The sequence below is a fragment of the Passer domesticus genome, chromosome 3 (assembly GCF_036417665.1).
Source record: "Passer domesticus isolate bPasDom1 chromosome 3, bPasDom1.hap1, whole genome shotgun sequence".
Taxonomy (NCBI): domain Eukaryota; kingdom Metazoa; phylum Chordata; class Aves; order Passeriformes; family Passeridae; genus Passer; species Passer domesticus.
Genome location: NC_087476.1, coordinates 60,250,941 through 60,266,458, shown reverse-complemented (window position 1 = coordinate 60,266,458; position 15,518 = coordinate 60,250,941). Strand labels below are relative to the sequence as shown.

At 39.6% G+C, this 15,518-nt stretch overlaps 1 long non-coding RNA gene across 3 annotated transcripts; it reads left to right on the top strand.

Moving 5' to 3' along the window:
- Nucleotides 1–11,510: 11,510 nt before the first annotated feature.
- LOC135298113 (uncharacterized) lies at nt 11,511–13,138 on the top strand. 3 transcript variants are annotated; one of them, XR_010360090.1, is made up of 3 exons: nt 11,517–11,643; nt 11,976–12,194; nt 12,959–13,138. It is a non-coding gene; the product is annotated as an uncharacterized LOC135298113 (long non-coding RNA). The 3 variants fall into 3 exon arrangements; XR_010360092.1 differs by having other exon boundaries at nt 11,976–12,232; XR_010360091.1 differs by lacking the exon at nt 11,976–12,194 and having other exon boundaries at nt 11,511–11,643.
- The last annotated feature ends 2,380 nt before the right edge of the window (nt 13,139–15,518 follow it).

The window sequence follows — 15,518 nt, the reverse complement described above, 5'->3', positions numbered from 1 at the left end:
AGCATACTGTCTAATGGCAAATAATTTATAATTACCAAGAAGAGCTGATAAAAGGGTTCAGTGCTATTGACTGCCTGACTTGATAACCTTGATCAGCAAGCTTCATTAAAAGAAAAGTCCTAGCTTATACATAACTCTGTAAAAGACATGAGATTACTTTAACACTTTGTCTCTTGAATGGGATGCTGCTGTTTTGACAGACAGTCCCAAAGTGCTGCCTTTGGAGACCACACATGCTCCAGATTGAGGGGCATGTTGCTAGGCTGACTGGCAACACGTTCCCAAGTGGAAGTTTTCCCTGCAAGTAAAATCTCTGTTTTGAAACTAAGGAGTAGAGGATATGTATAAAGCAACTTACTGCAAGATTTTGGCCTGCACTTCATTAACTGCACTTGTCAGAGTAGGAAGATGAGTTCTGCAGTGGTATTTGCTATACTCTGTAGACTGTAGTTGGAGACACAGTCTGGTTCCTTTCACACATTTCTCTGAAGTGACAGTTGTTTGAGCCAAATTTAAGGTTAGAGATAACTTGTAGAAATGTAGGGATGAATACATCACAGCTTTTGGGGTACACCTGTGGACACTTATCTTTTCTAAATCGGAGAAAGGTGAATACTCATGACTTTCATGGAGAGGGAAAGGTACTGCATGGAAACTGAAAGAAATGTGCCAGGAAGGTTGACAGCTCTGCCATTTGAATGTCTCTTTTCAAGCACATTCCCCATTCTCATGGTTTAGTTGTGGCTGGCAAGTTCTCATTTAGTTTAGAATTGCCCCATCTCTGACTGACAACATTGAAACAAACTTCAGGTTGTTCTCTTGTTCTGATGTTGTGGATCTGGGCACATCAGCCTTCTGCTTGGCCCACACCCTCTCTAGTGAGCAGAGAGATCTAATTAAGTGTTTCATGCATGAGTGAAGTAAGAAGTACCTGTGACTTTCTCTGGTGCATAGTGGGCTTGCCCCAGCCACAAATTTGTCATTTCAAGTCAAAATGCAACAAACTTAAATGTTTTTATGCAAAGCCTTTGGCCTGCAGAACAGGATAGAGATGATGGAGGAGGGCAAGTCCTTGATGGGTTGAGAAGTGTTATAAATGCATCATGTAAAAAAAATTATTTTAAATTGGCATGGATAAATATCACTGCTTTTGGAAGCTATAAAAAACTTGTATTGCTACCCTCTGTTGCTGAAATTTTAAGATATTCAAAATGGACCCTTTGAATGTGTCATCCCTTCTGCCCTTGTTCTGACACAGCAGAACAATTGGTTTGAATGCTTGCCTCTAGCCATGCTCTTTTCAATCATCTACTCCAAGATTCTTGCAGTCAGGTCAAAGAGATGGAGCTTTACAGAATACTTTTTATGGTTTTGAAGACATTTCTTAGGAGCTTCGTTCTCAGGTGACATTTATATCTGGGCATTCGACAGACACAGATAGGAATGGGAATTGCTGTCACTCTATGCACAGAAATGGCTGTTTTCCCCCTATTTTCACTGTGTTTGTGAGATGTCACTTTAGAAAGGCTGAAGCTATGATGATGGACTGTCTATCAAACCAGTGCAGCCAATCATGTAGCAGCAAAACTTTGCTAAGAAACAGAACAATTCTCATTTTCAGAAATAAATTTGCACTGGTTTTAACACTGGAGCGAAGTAGTTTGAATGCATCTCATGTGTTGCAAGGCGTTAGTCTGAATGAGTGAGCAGAGGCTGGTTGTGTTTTGTTCTAAGATGATAAAAATTTTCATGTGTCTGCTTCAGAGAATATCTTAAACTCACATTTCTATAAATGAGAAATTGAAAGTAAATTTGGAAGGTGAAACATTCAAACTTGAATGTTTCAAATCTCCTTAAACCTTTGGGTTTTACATTTGTCTAACCGTAGTGCAATATAAGTCTAATTTTTATAGTAAAACAATTCAGTACATATATAGGAAATTCTTAAAATAGTTCAAAATAATTGTGAATAGCTTATCATAATATAGAAAAGTCTATGACAATAACATGAACACATAGTATACTACTAATAATAATAGTAAAAACTAACTGTTTTGGGTAGATTCAAATACCTAAACACATGTTATCTGACTGAGTTTGAAACAGAGAGAAGGTAGGAGTTCACATGAAGCAGCTATAATATCTAATAATCAAGATTCTTCCTGTCCTTGGAATGCCTGTTTTGATTTTATTTGCTCTTGCCGTTTATTTGAAGAATATCTCACTAAAGGTCACTCTGTGGATAGCTTTCAAATATTTGGCATTTGCAATTGGTTCTATTCTCATTGGTCATATCAGTGATATTGTGTGTTCTGTTTCCCAGACAAAATGATATTTTGTCTGAGATCCTTGGGATGAAAATTCTCCTGAGCTAGTCCTGCTAGGCTCCCTTTTTGCACAGATGTAGGCAGTTCCAGAATATGAAACATGACCTCTTAAACAGATATTGAACAAACCTGGTAATGCACATCTAACAGAGTCTGCTTTCCTTCTTTATCTGCAAAGGCATCACAGAGTGACTAGCTTGGATGTTGGTGTCCACATTGTGGAAGTCTGAAGCCAGGTGAGAGAAATACCACTCTGGATGGATACAAATTTGATTACATTCATAGTAGAGTGTGCTGTAAAAATATTGCCAGAAACTTTGTTGTCGTTATAAGCTGGACATGGTAGAAACATGAACAGCTATCTAGTGAAGAGTGATAGCCTAATACTCAGTAGGACTGAGTTCAAGTAAAGCAGATTTCATCTTTGACCTCAGGCAGGTCATTTGAAGTCAGTTTTGCTGAAATGAAGAAGTGCTTAACAGAGCTTCTCCCTCTCACAAGAACTTTGCTGTGACTAATACAATGGAGGCAGTAAGCAAGAATCCAAATGCCTGAAATACACTGTGTGTGCCATCTCAGAACTGAAGAAAAGTGATCCAATCTTTGAAAATGTTAGCACCCACTGCTGCCTCTCCCTTAAGATGGAAACCTCTCCTGATCACTGTGACCTTTCAAAGATGATCAAGACTGGCCTCACAGTGGCACTGGTCAGCTCCCTGAGGGTTTGTGGGTGCCTCCCATCAGGTTCCCAGGGACAAGTGTATGCCATTCGTCGAAGCGCTCCATATCTCCATCGCAAAGAATAAGTTTTCCTTTCTCTGGAGCTTCCTCCTGGCCTCCAGTGTGTGGGATACCTGATACAAGCAGTTAAAAGTGATGCAAAAATCGTGGTGAACTTGACCCTCTTTGTGTCTTTTTGTAAAGATCCACATTCCCATTCAGCAGCAGGTTCACATTTTTCCCAGAATTCCTTTTGCTGTTGTTGTACCTGTGTTAGCTTTTCTTGTTGCCCTTTGTGTAATTTGTCAGACTGTGATCCCTGTGGTATTTGGCTTTCGTAATCTCATCTCTGCACACTTGCACAGTGTCTTTATTCCCCGTGGGTTGCCTGACCCCTGTTTTCCCTCCCTTGTGCACTTCCTTGTTGTGCTGGGTTTTTGTCAGGAGCAGCTTGTTCATCTCTGCAGGCCTCCTATCACCTTTAGTCTGCAGGTATTCTAGGTATTGGAAGATGTAGCCCTTGCAAATCAATTAGGTCTCCTGGGCCCCACTTCTCTCTGGGACTGTTTACTTGGGATGCTTCCAAGCAGGTCCATGAACCAAATCCTTCCTCCTGAAGTCCATGATTGTGACCTTGCCTTTTGCCTTTTTTCCTTCCATTAGTATTCTGAACTCTAACCTGTTTCATTTTATGAACTTATAATGCTGGGGTATATAATTATTTTTCATTTTTTTAAATACAAATTTAGCTGTTGCATATTTTCTAATCCATGACTGACCTCTAGCTCCATTTCCCATTGCTCAGTTGGGACTGTAAATGGATTTACCCTGAAATAATATTGGAGTGGTTCTACAGGATCAAGTGACTTGGAATAAATCTGACCTGAGGTGAGAATCAGTCTCCTCAGTCCCTGTAGCAGAACTAACAGTGACTTCTATTACACAGTCTTCTGAAGGATTCTCTGAAATTGTTTTGTGCCTGGAATACCTTTATTTTATTAAAGTAATGAAATAATACATCTTGAACAGCTCCTCAATGCCCTTTATATTAACAAAGCATGCATTATTTCATCTCTGTCTAATTAATACCCTGTTTAATAGGTATCTCACTTTATGTTAGGTTCCTGTATTCTTAAGAATTTTTACTAATTTAATTGAGAGCAGCCTCAAATTAATTGTATAATTAATCTTGTCAAATTAGGTAACATTCATACAGCACCTTATTAAAGAAACTTGAATATTTTAAATTACCATGCAATTAGGCATTAATAAAGAAGTTCTTCCTCTGTATTGTTCTGCTTTATATCACAAAGAAGGTAATTGCAATATAAATTGCAATATAAAAGCTAAGTTCTATAGTACATTAATAATTAGATACACATTATTCCCCACTAAAGCTTTTTCTCTTATTAATTCAATTGTAGAATGAATAAGCCTTTTATAAAACAGGAATAATACACCCCCCAAAATACTAGGAATGAACTATTGTGCTGATGCCTGAACAACAGGATGGCTAGAAGCCGAGCTGTTGCTTGAGTGAAGTCTCAGAGAAGGAGGTTTCTGAAAAACCTAGTTCTGTGCTGCAAGCAGCTTAAAGACTTCTGTGGCTGTGGAAAGCTTCATTTGCATCTCATGTTTGGGAATAAGTGTGTGTCTCAATTTCCTGACTGAGAGGAAAAAGGTGGGCTCCCTGACATGCTCCTATGGATTGCAGAGAGCAGCAGCCTCCTTGTAGAGGCTGAAAGAGGTGCCCCAGACTCCCCTGCAGGTGACCACGAGACTGATGTGCAGGACTGGGGAATCGGAGGTGGCAGCTGTGATGTGGGAGAGAAGGGTGGGCAGGCTGAGGAGAGGGGAATGGATAATGAGAAGTGCTATCAATTTTTAATGAGTATATGGAAATTGTACTCAAGGTCAGAAAGCCCAAATACTATATTATATCTGTGGGTGCCAAAGAGATTTTCATTTATATAATATATTGTTCTAGTATTTTAAATCCTTAATCTTAGTGCCTGTAGTTGTGTATACTAAAAGTGCCCATTAGATTAAATACTTGAGGCACAAGAAATCATCCACACATGAATGCTGAATGAGTAAAACAGCATTTCACATAGGGACATATGCTTGGGTATAATGTGTGGGATACAATAAATTGCAATGTCAGCCTTATATGTAGAATAGCCTGTTCTGATAAATTCAAAGTTTCTGCTGAGAGGGAAAGCCATAAACTAGCAGTGTGAGGTCTGCTGTCACCAAATAGCAAGCATTACTGGCCTCTTACAGGTGCATCACATGGGAGTTCACAAAGTTGTCTTTGTGAGCACACTCTACTATGGGGCAGTGTATTACCTGTCCTGGGCGGATGACTGTGCAAGGCAAGGCTGGGAAGTACAGTTTCTTCCCCCTCCTTCTTCTTTCAGCCTTCTCCTTCCTCTTCCCCTAGTAAATTCATTCCTGGATTATCTGGAAGGGCATCAAGCCACTGTCTTTCATATACATTTGAAAACATTTTGTCATACCCTGCTCTAGTTCCCCCAAGCAGAGCTTTATGAATAACATCTCATCTGGTTTTTTTTTTTTTTCCTTTATTTACACACTGAGCAGGAGAAATGTGTTTTAAAATTGTGTATATGAACATTTAAACAATATATGAACATTTAAAGTAAAGGGGGAAGAGGCAAGCAGTGAGATGATGTTGAACTGAAACACTGCATTCAGCCTGACACTGAGTGTTCCCATTTGCTATTTGAGGCTAGACCTTTCTCTTTGTCTTTGCATTTAGCTCTCTTTTTCCACAGAAAAAAACCCTATTTCAGAACAGAAATCCATGTTTGTTTTGAAATCTTACCAAAAAAGTCGTCCTTCATTTTTCTTGGCTGAGACTAATCACCAAATGTGATCAGCATTTGCAAATAGGACTTATCCCCATCTTCTGTCCAAATCTGCTGTTGCTTCTTCTTGCTCTCTCTCTGTCACTATCTTTTGTTTTAATTGTCTTTGTTTTTTTCCCCCTCTATAGTGATTAAGCTGGCATTGAGCATTTTCTGCCCAGCTCTGCCCTTAGGTTCCCATTATCCCTATGGCTGGCTATTAGACTGGTTAGATTAGCTGATCTCTGGAATGGGGATCCATGCTGACACTTCATGTTTGTTTTGCAACAATAGGATGTTTATAGGATGCAATATCAAAGAAACCTTTTCCTGCTTACTCCCTTTTGAGGACATAACTTCCCAGATTTCTTTTTGGGTCATAGAGATTGTAATAAAACACCTAGTTGGTGTAGACAATGTGTAACAGTCCAAAAGACCACTAAAACCTAAGAGGGTAGCAAATCTGTAAGATGCAAGGTTGGGGAAGCCTGCAAGTTCTCTTTTTCCAACAGAAGTGTGTTAGATAAGATGAGCTGCTGCTGAACACTGATAAAAACTACAACAAGAATTCCAGGATTTCATAGCTCAGCAGGCAGTTTGCTGCCAACCCAAGGAGTGAGTAGCATGAAGAGATGGCTTCTGAAGACAAGTGGGAGAAAAAAGAAGAGTTTAGCACAACATGTTGAGAGAGACAACTTCAAAGTTTTAAGCACAAATGCCGATTTTTCACCGTAATAGCAAAAATATCACACACTGTGAAAATCTAATGTGCTACACATCCATGTAGCTGTTACTTGAGTGAGTAATTGCTGTGGGAGTGACATTGCCATTACCTGATAACTCTTGGGCACTCAAACACTGAGCAGGAGCTATGTGGTCACTGCAGAATGCAATGCTGAGAAGGTATCATCTTGGACTTCATCCATCACTTTCAGCCTGAACATAATATAAAGGCAGCAAAACTTGTATTTTTACAAGCATATGAGCCCTTTGCAACTCTATCTGCCTCCTTGAAGGAGTGTGAGATGTAATGCTTGTCTGTTGCTAGTGATATTTTTCTTTGTAATTCAGTATGATTTGAATCAGATGGAGTTCATTTCTTGCTGCTTTTTTGCAGAGCTGTCATCCTGATTTGTTTGTGGGTTGTTGTTTCGGGGTTTATTTTTGCCGTGTATAATGATATCTGAATAACCCTTGTGCATTCCTTCTCCCCCACATAGTCTGTAACATTGGCTATTCTGCACTGCGCTACTTCTCTGGGAGGTTTGACTCCAGTCCTGTCAGACACGCTGCTCAACCTGTCACTGCCCTCCTGCTGGCAAGACTGACAAATCCAGACTCATCACATCTTACCCTCCAAAGAGGAGGGGGGCAGAAAATGTCCCAGAAATGTACTACTTCTGTTGCTTTTATTAAAATCAATCTTGCTCACCTGCAGGGTTTCTCTTTATTATTTTAAACATTTTTTCCCTCACAGTCATTCCACATTATCGTTCAATGTTAATAAAACTGATTGCTTGCAGTGAGGAGGAAAAAAAAAGCTTTTTATCAGGTGTGTATTAGCAGAACATGCTGAGTCCAATTGCTGCCTCTTGCAGTTAGTCATTTGTTTCTTATGGCTCCTCTCCCTCCTCCCCAACATCTCACCTTTAAAGTAAATGGATTTTGGGCAGAGAAACCTGAACGCAGATGCCAAACCCCGGAGTCGTACTGCAGTCAACTGGATCATTGAGTGTGCCTGTTTCCTTAGGGCCCAGAGCTGACCCATTTCTAGGCTGGGACTTGGACATGGGCTTGTCTTGAATCCTTCAAGTCTTTGTGCTGTTGGCCACAGAACTCAGCCTCAAAAATTGCTAGTGTCAGAATCAGTTCTGAAGTGAAGTATACAGTAAACAGAGCAAGTTTACATAAATATTCAGATTTCCTTCAATTTTTTTGGAAGCAAGATTTTTCATGGAATGTTTAGTAATACAAGAAAAGACCCCCAGTGAAAACAACCCCTAAATTAATAATTTCTTTAAGACATGGATCTAGAGCAAACCTCGTATTCATGTTCAAGCAATTAGCTTAAATGTTATCCAATTTTGTGATATACACAGAAAAAATATTTGGTGTAGGTCAGCCTGGTTCTGAAATTCAGAAATTGTGGTATTTAGAGAGGAATTGAAGTGATGCTATGTTCAGCTTTCAGATCAGAGATGAGAGCAAAAAACTGAGACTTGAGAGAGAACCTACTTATTTGTGCCACACTTAGATTCCTCCCCAGAGGCAATTCCCAGCACCTGCCAGAAAAGGAAAGGTTGCTTAGCCTCCACCCTTTCATGAGACTCAAGAAAGTATGATGGAATTCTGTTGCGAGCATCAACAAGCATGGCACAGTGAGCTTTTTTGACAAGCAAGTCAGAGAGATGAAGTAGTTAGTTGTATGGGAAATGTGTGCTTGGATGGATAAGATTATTATGACATCGATGGATGGGCTGGGAGAAACAACATTTGCAGATTATTTTGAGGTGAACCGGTGAAGACTTCACATGCCAAGTGTTTTGGAGATCAGAAGGCTGATGTGGGTTTGGCTTTTTTCGTAAGTACAGATTTCTCATGGATCTCTGGACACAGGACTGATGTTTCCTCTTTCGAGTGAAAGTGAACCATATATGTCCAAAATATATCCCAGCTTCTAATTTGCCATATATACTTTTAGAAGGAAGTATGGCTCACTCAGTTTTCCCTCTAGAGATCTTGAAGTGGTCCAGTCCTACAGCTGCTGTTGAGCGTAAACTCTCAGTTCTCTGCTGCTATTCTGAACCATGCCTGTTTTCAGAGGAAATAGCTTTTCTGCTCTATCCAACTTCACAAATCATTATTTTAAACAGAAAATGAGTCAGCACATACATTCTGCAGTCATATAGAGTAACTGCACTGCCACAGCTGAATAGTCATCTCAAATTTGCCAATCTCAACTTTGGTCTCTTCCTTCCCTCTCTTTCTCACTGTTACAGTTCCTCATGACTCCAGCAACAGGACAGCCTGGCTGCTTTTCCAGGCCCTCCCAAGAACACGTGTGTAGGGAGCACACCTGTGGAAATGGTACAAAAAGGTCCAGCATGCAGCTTTGCTCCTGGTCATTGCTGTAAATGAGAGCTGGAAGGGGAGAATGGGGGTTTGGTCCTTTTCCAAATATTGTCATCTTTCCAAGAGGCTCAGCAGCAGCCTAGATTCTGCTCAGTACAGGTATGGTCCTGCTCAATGCAGCACAAATGGAACACACTGGCCATATTGAACCCATACGGCAACTCAGACAAAGCCTGCATATCATGAACGATGCAAGGTCACTGAAGAATTGTAGAGTTCAGTAAGGACTTCAGAATGAATATTTCCTTTAAAGCAATTCTGTCTTTGTGAATCTGCTTTCAGTTTCTTTTAACATGTGTCTGTAGAAACTGGTCTGGAGGATTGTCTGCACCAAAGATTTGAGATGCAGTAACAGTTCCTTACTCTCATTCATTTCCTCATTTGGTGACAAAGGAAAGCAACTTTGAACCATTGTCATAGCAGTAGCTGCTTCCATAAGATTTTGGAGCTGTCTGCTCAGAACAACATTAAAACAACACAGCAACAATATATGGTGCAATATGTCATATTAAATTTGAATTAGCCCACTAAGCTTTCATCTTGGTACTCTTAACAATTTGCTGTCCTTCAGAAATGGTCCTGGTTGATGGAAGCTCTCTGAGACTGGCATGCACATTCTGGGATTACATCCATGCTGCAGGACAAGAGGTAGTCCAGTGAAGCAGAAAGCATAATTTGCTTTGCTTAAAACCACCTGCTCCCAGCTGATTATGATTTTTTCCTGTGAAGATTTTATTTGGGGAGAGACATTTGAAGAAGGCAGGAGGGGAGAATGAAAGGCAAACACCTGATATTTCAGAGAACCTGAACATTAAAGACAACAGTGATCTTCTTATGCATGCAAGACTTTACAGAACCATCAGTGTTTCTCACAACGCCACTACCAATTAAGGGCAGAGCTGTAAGCTTTGTGCTTTGCAGTGCTATGCAGACAGTAGGAGAATACCACCTGGGTAGTTGCTGCAAGCAAACATAGCTACTGAAAAAGATCTAATGGGACAGTATTAAATAGTTGGGGTTTGATGCCTGGATTATTTATTTTGGGGTCTCCCTGGTTAGGATAAAAATGCTTTCCATTTTAAAGGTCAGGAAATGCCATCCAGCCTTAAATCAGCCCTGTTATGCTAGATAGAATATGCACATGCTAGGATACCCAGTGATTACTTGACCTTGCAGTACTTCTGTGGGCGCAGGAAGCACCCAGAGAGAAAACAAATAAACTGATGGATGATGAGGCAGGGTGAAAGGAAAGAAGGAGCATCCCCTCAAGGAATTTCACAGATTTGTCATGAAATATTAGATAGTGAGGTTAGTCCAAAACTCCAGAAGTCTAAATGCCACATGATTGAACCCTTGTCATTTTTCTTTTTAGTAGTTAAGAATTTAGGAGCGGAAGACTTTTGTTTTTGTTTTGTTTTTGTTTTTTTTTAATTTCTGCCTTGATTCTAGAGAGCACCAACTACTGAAAGCAATCCTCTAGAGAAAAAATATTGATTTCCCCCCTGTTCTTCATTCTGTTTGAACTCTACAACTTCCCTAATTCCCCCAGGGAGCAATTCTCTTCCCTACAGAGCTACACTCAGTTTCAAAATTGACTTGAAAACAAGAAAACAAAAATCTGCCTTTCTTTTTCTTGTGTTCTAAAAGTTCTGACAAGGGCCTTTCTCCAGAGAGCCATCTTCTTCAATCTCTTTGTGTTTACTGTCACCTGCTAGCATTTTGTTCTGCCTTAAGCAGACAGTAAGCTAGCTACTCTGTTTTCTTTTTGTGATTTCCTCCACCCACTGGCAGCATCCCACTAAAAGCATCTGAATCTGGTCTTCAGCTTGATCCCTCTTGATTGCCCTGACTGTTTGTCTGTAGCCAGAACATTCAGGTTATTTCATAGATGGGTCTCGTAATTGCCTCCATTTTTCTCTGCCTTTCTCACTTTTTCTCTTTCAGTTTGTTCTGAATCTAGGAAAGATTAGAGGCCATGACTGTGTGTAGGGCAACACACAGGAGCTTTCTCTAGTGAGATACCCACTATTAATCTATTGTATGAATCTCTTAGTTCTACTGGAGTTCTGTATTAAATTACCTGGATACTTAATTAGACAGACTTAATTTGATTTTAAATATCCACGTGACTCATGCAATCATTATTCAGCTTCTTGCAACTTGCCTCTGCCTATGATATACTCTGGCTAATGAGGGCAGTGGCACATGCACAGAGGCAAAAAAAGTCTCTCATTCTAAGCATCATGTCAATGCTGTTTCATGCAATGTTTTAAGATCCTCAGGCAAGCAGGCATTTCCCTGAAATCAAGAGCATTATCAAAATACTGTCTCATTTCCTCAGCTGTATACACTAGCCAAGTTTCTTTTCCAGGCCTGGGGCTGGAATGCTGTTTGGAGCACGTACCTGGGTATAAGATCCTATGTGTAGCACACCTTTATGAGGTCAGAGACCTCTGTTCAGCTGCCACAGGCTTGAAAGCTGGTTTGCTTCCATCTCTGCAGTAATTCACTTTCCTGTGCTCCAGCTTCATAGGCACCCAGACAAATGGCTTGCTCCTTTACAGCACATTGTGAATGAAATATCTAACAGAAAGGTTTCAGAAGAAATTTTTCTAGTTAGCAGAAGATATATACAAATCTCGATCAAGAACATGCATGCTTTTCACGTCTCTTTCATGACATGTTGTTTTTGTTTTCTGGTACAATTTTGTATTTTCACGGTTGTGGTTCATCACGACTTTTCCTCTGGAACAAGGCATATGTTGCATCTTTCTCAGTCAGCTTTTTTGCCCATTGTCAGATGGATATTCAGTTTCCAAAAAGCCGGTGTTCTTCTTGCTGTTAACCCTGCTTGCTTACTTTATCAAAAATCCTACTCTGAGAGTGCCCTTATTTTTGTTTGTATAAAAATTTTCTTCTTTCCTAGGGATGACCTGGGCAGAACTCTTTCTCTTCCAGGCAAACATCAGCCTTTGTACAAACATGTCACAAGGACTGATAGCAGGCATTTGGTAAATTTGAAAAAGATCACAAACAGTAAGACAGAAGTTATTCTATGACAGCAGTGTTATGCACAGAAATGTTCAAATTGAAGCCGGCTCCAGCTGTAGAAATAATGGAGGAAGCTCTCCAGAGAACCCATGTAGTGAGTGACTTCTTGGGTTCCTTCTGACAATAATCTGAGTAATTTCTCTATTTATTAGCTCTGTTTCTGAAACGGAACAACACCATGTCACTGAATAACCTCTGAGCCCATGTCCCATGCTGTCTTTGAAGCTGTTGTTAAAGAAGATAGCTATCTACCAACACCTGTTTGATGGAAAAAAAAATATCCCATCACTCTCTCATGTTTTCTGTCTGAGGAGTCTTTAATGTGTTCCTCAGACAGAAAACATGCAACAGTTCCCAACTTTGTATTTAAAAAATGTTTACATGAGACATGTCATGAAGCTAGGCATTCTGAGCTGAAGAGCTCCTTAGTACCCGTTTAACTTGTAGCTGGCTTAGTCATATACTATTTTGAGATTTTTCTGCCTTGGAAAATCTCATTTCAGTATTAAAATATTAGTGGCACTGCAATGTTATTTCCACAGTGCCCTGCTTAGCTCCAGGTCACTTATATTTTGTCAATCAGTCCTGCAGTGTTAGTTATTTATCTATCACTTAATAACCATGCTGCAGAGAATAATTTATCTGGCATAGCATGGTAATTTGTACTATAATTTCACCCCCGCTGCTGCAGACTTGCATTCCGTTACAGCAATGATTGAGGAAAATTAAGATTCCTAGGTCACACTTTGGGCTCTATGTTTTCTGCCTTTCATAATTTCATTTCACTTCATCATTTTTGATTGAAGAAAGGGTTCATCTAGAAATGTGAGAAGTGGCTAAAATAACTGTGTTTTTCAGCCCACTAGGACACAGTTCATGAAGATAAAGGGAAGGGGACTGTGCAGTCTCAAAATTGGCTCAAGAGACTCATACATCACTGAAGCTGAATCTACTGTAAAGACTCTGCAGACAACATCAGACTACATTTTTTGTTTCTCATTTCTTTTCAAAATGTAAATAAAACATATATGTAACATATGCACCCCTTTTTTTTCCAGGGTATAGCCAACATTAATTCCAGTCAGGTATAGAATCCCACGTTATCAGACACTCATCTGCACTAATTTGGGAGCCATTTATTGCAATTAGGTGTGAGGCTAGACAAGGGCATAGGTATAAAAAAAGTAATCTGAAAGAGAAGGTAAAAATTGTTACTCATAGAATGGGTTTTATTTATCCTCTTTTACATTTTTTTTTTAAACCATGACTTTTATTATGATGATTAGATGGTGGAGCTTCTTGTGGTCCCAGCGGATGTCCACCACAGAAACACTCCATTTCAGGTCTTCACTTTTAGGTGGAGGGAAAGGTGTGGATTGTAATATGCATTGGGCAGTGGATTTTATCAGCTGCTGGCTATTAAGTACTACCATCTTTTCTGTTTTTTTTCTGTGGAACAAAGAAACTTTCATGTTCAAATTGTCTTCAGATGTTGCATCCTTCAAGAAAGGTACTAAAGATGGTAATTTTTGATACAAGAACAATTAATTGATGCCTGCTAAAAGGAGTATCTAGGCAAATTTCTAAGTGCTAAGGCAATATAAACAATAACAAAATCAGCAATATCAGTATTATGGAGATTAGTTTCCATGTGAACCCGCCTGTGAGAGATTCAGTGGATTTGCCACAGACCTACTTCTGCATCCCTGACATTTATTTATATATTTTAAGTGGTGTGTGAGGAACCTAAATTATCATTAACTGGAGAACTTCTGTAGAAATTGAAGAGCAGCCAGTGAGTGTCATCTCCTTGTCCAGAATTGCCACAAGTTTCTCCTTTTTCTGTTTTTATTTGCTTGTTTGGGGTTTTTTGAGTAAAATGTTCCTCTGTTTTTAGTTTTGTTTACTTCAGCTCTGCTTCTGTATTGCAAAACAACCTAGGAAGGAAAGGCTATTCTCAGCATTAATCAATTCTTTCAGAATTCTTCTTTATCTCCATAGCACACTAAGCTTGGCTAATCGGTACTTCAACCTCGCACCTCAATTTTAATTCTCAGAGTGACTTATATAGTACTAGGGAGTCCAGCTTGGACCTGTATTTCCTTTTTTTAATAAGGAATATGAGAGGTAGATATCTGCTGGTAAATACAAATGTGAGCATGCAATCTGAATGATGATTTAGTTATTTTCAAGAAATAAATAACATTGTGCTGGTATTCCAGTTGACTGATTTTTCATTATCGCAGTCTCAGTCTATCTAGAAACAGTCTTGAGCACATACTGGTAAGTGGTCTACACAACAAATGAATCAATGAAAATTATTAGGTAGAAGAGGGACTCGGGAGGAGCTGCTGCATGGATACCAATACACAGAATTTCTTAGAAATTAGTTAACTCAGTGGTATTTTATGCTTGTAGTTTATGTTTTACCTGAACTGTTAGTGAATGGGGAAGTACTAATGGATAATGACAGCATCTGGAAATAACCAGGGCAGCAAGAATTCATTATTGCTGTTTTGCCATCTTTGGAAATGCTGATGAAATATGCACATCAAGTTATCAGTCTGACGAAAATCAGAATCAACAGTTTTGATTGTGGTGTGGTTCTCCTTCTTGCTTTATTTATAGGAAGTATTTTCCTTGCTGAACTCTCAAACATAACTTTTAGGCTAGTTTATTTGAAAACTTCACTACTCACTATAGACTCTTGCTGCCTGTTTCTGTTGCTTCCCTTTCAAGGGCAACTCCTCCCCCAACCTTCCTAGTCTTATTTTGCAGGTGTTCCTTTCATTTCTAGCTCATATTCTAGCAGGTGGCTATTCAACTTTGGCATGACTTTGAGTTATTGTACTCCAGCTCTGCTTTGGCAGGGAATCAAGCCTTACAAGTCTGTGTCTAAACTTCATGTCTTTTTGTATGTTTAACCTCTCCAGGTGGTGGGTGATAAGCATCCACCCTTCCCCTTCTGCTAATCTCTAATGAAAATGCAGGCAAGCCTTCCTAATGGTCTTTTAAAAACAAAGAAGACTAAATAAATAAATAAATGGTCCATTACTGGGGGGAAAAACGTTGCCTGCATTATTATAGGGTGTGGATTCAGGTGTCATAAAATATGCCGTTTGGCAGCTCTTCCTCTCATTGCCTGTGCTGGTCTTGGGTGCAGAAAAGATCAAAAGTTGATGAGAATTTCCTTTGACCAATTTTGGAGAGAGTGGCTGGAGACAAACAAAAATGGCTGTAGATAACTTTTGGAAGTGCTTATCATTTATAGGATTAAGCAAGGTGGGAAGAAGGACAGGTGGAGTAGTTTGTGCATTGAAATTTAGTTTTCAGAGCTCACCTTCATGTGGTAAGAGGAGAATCTCCATCCTATTTCAGGTCCAGCCAAATGGTGGGCTTTGGACATCTAGGAATTTGC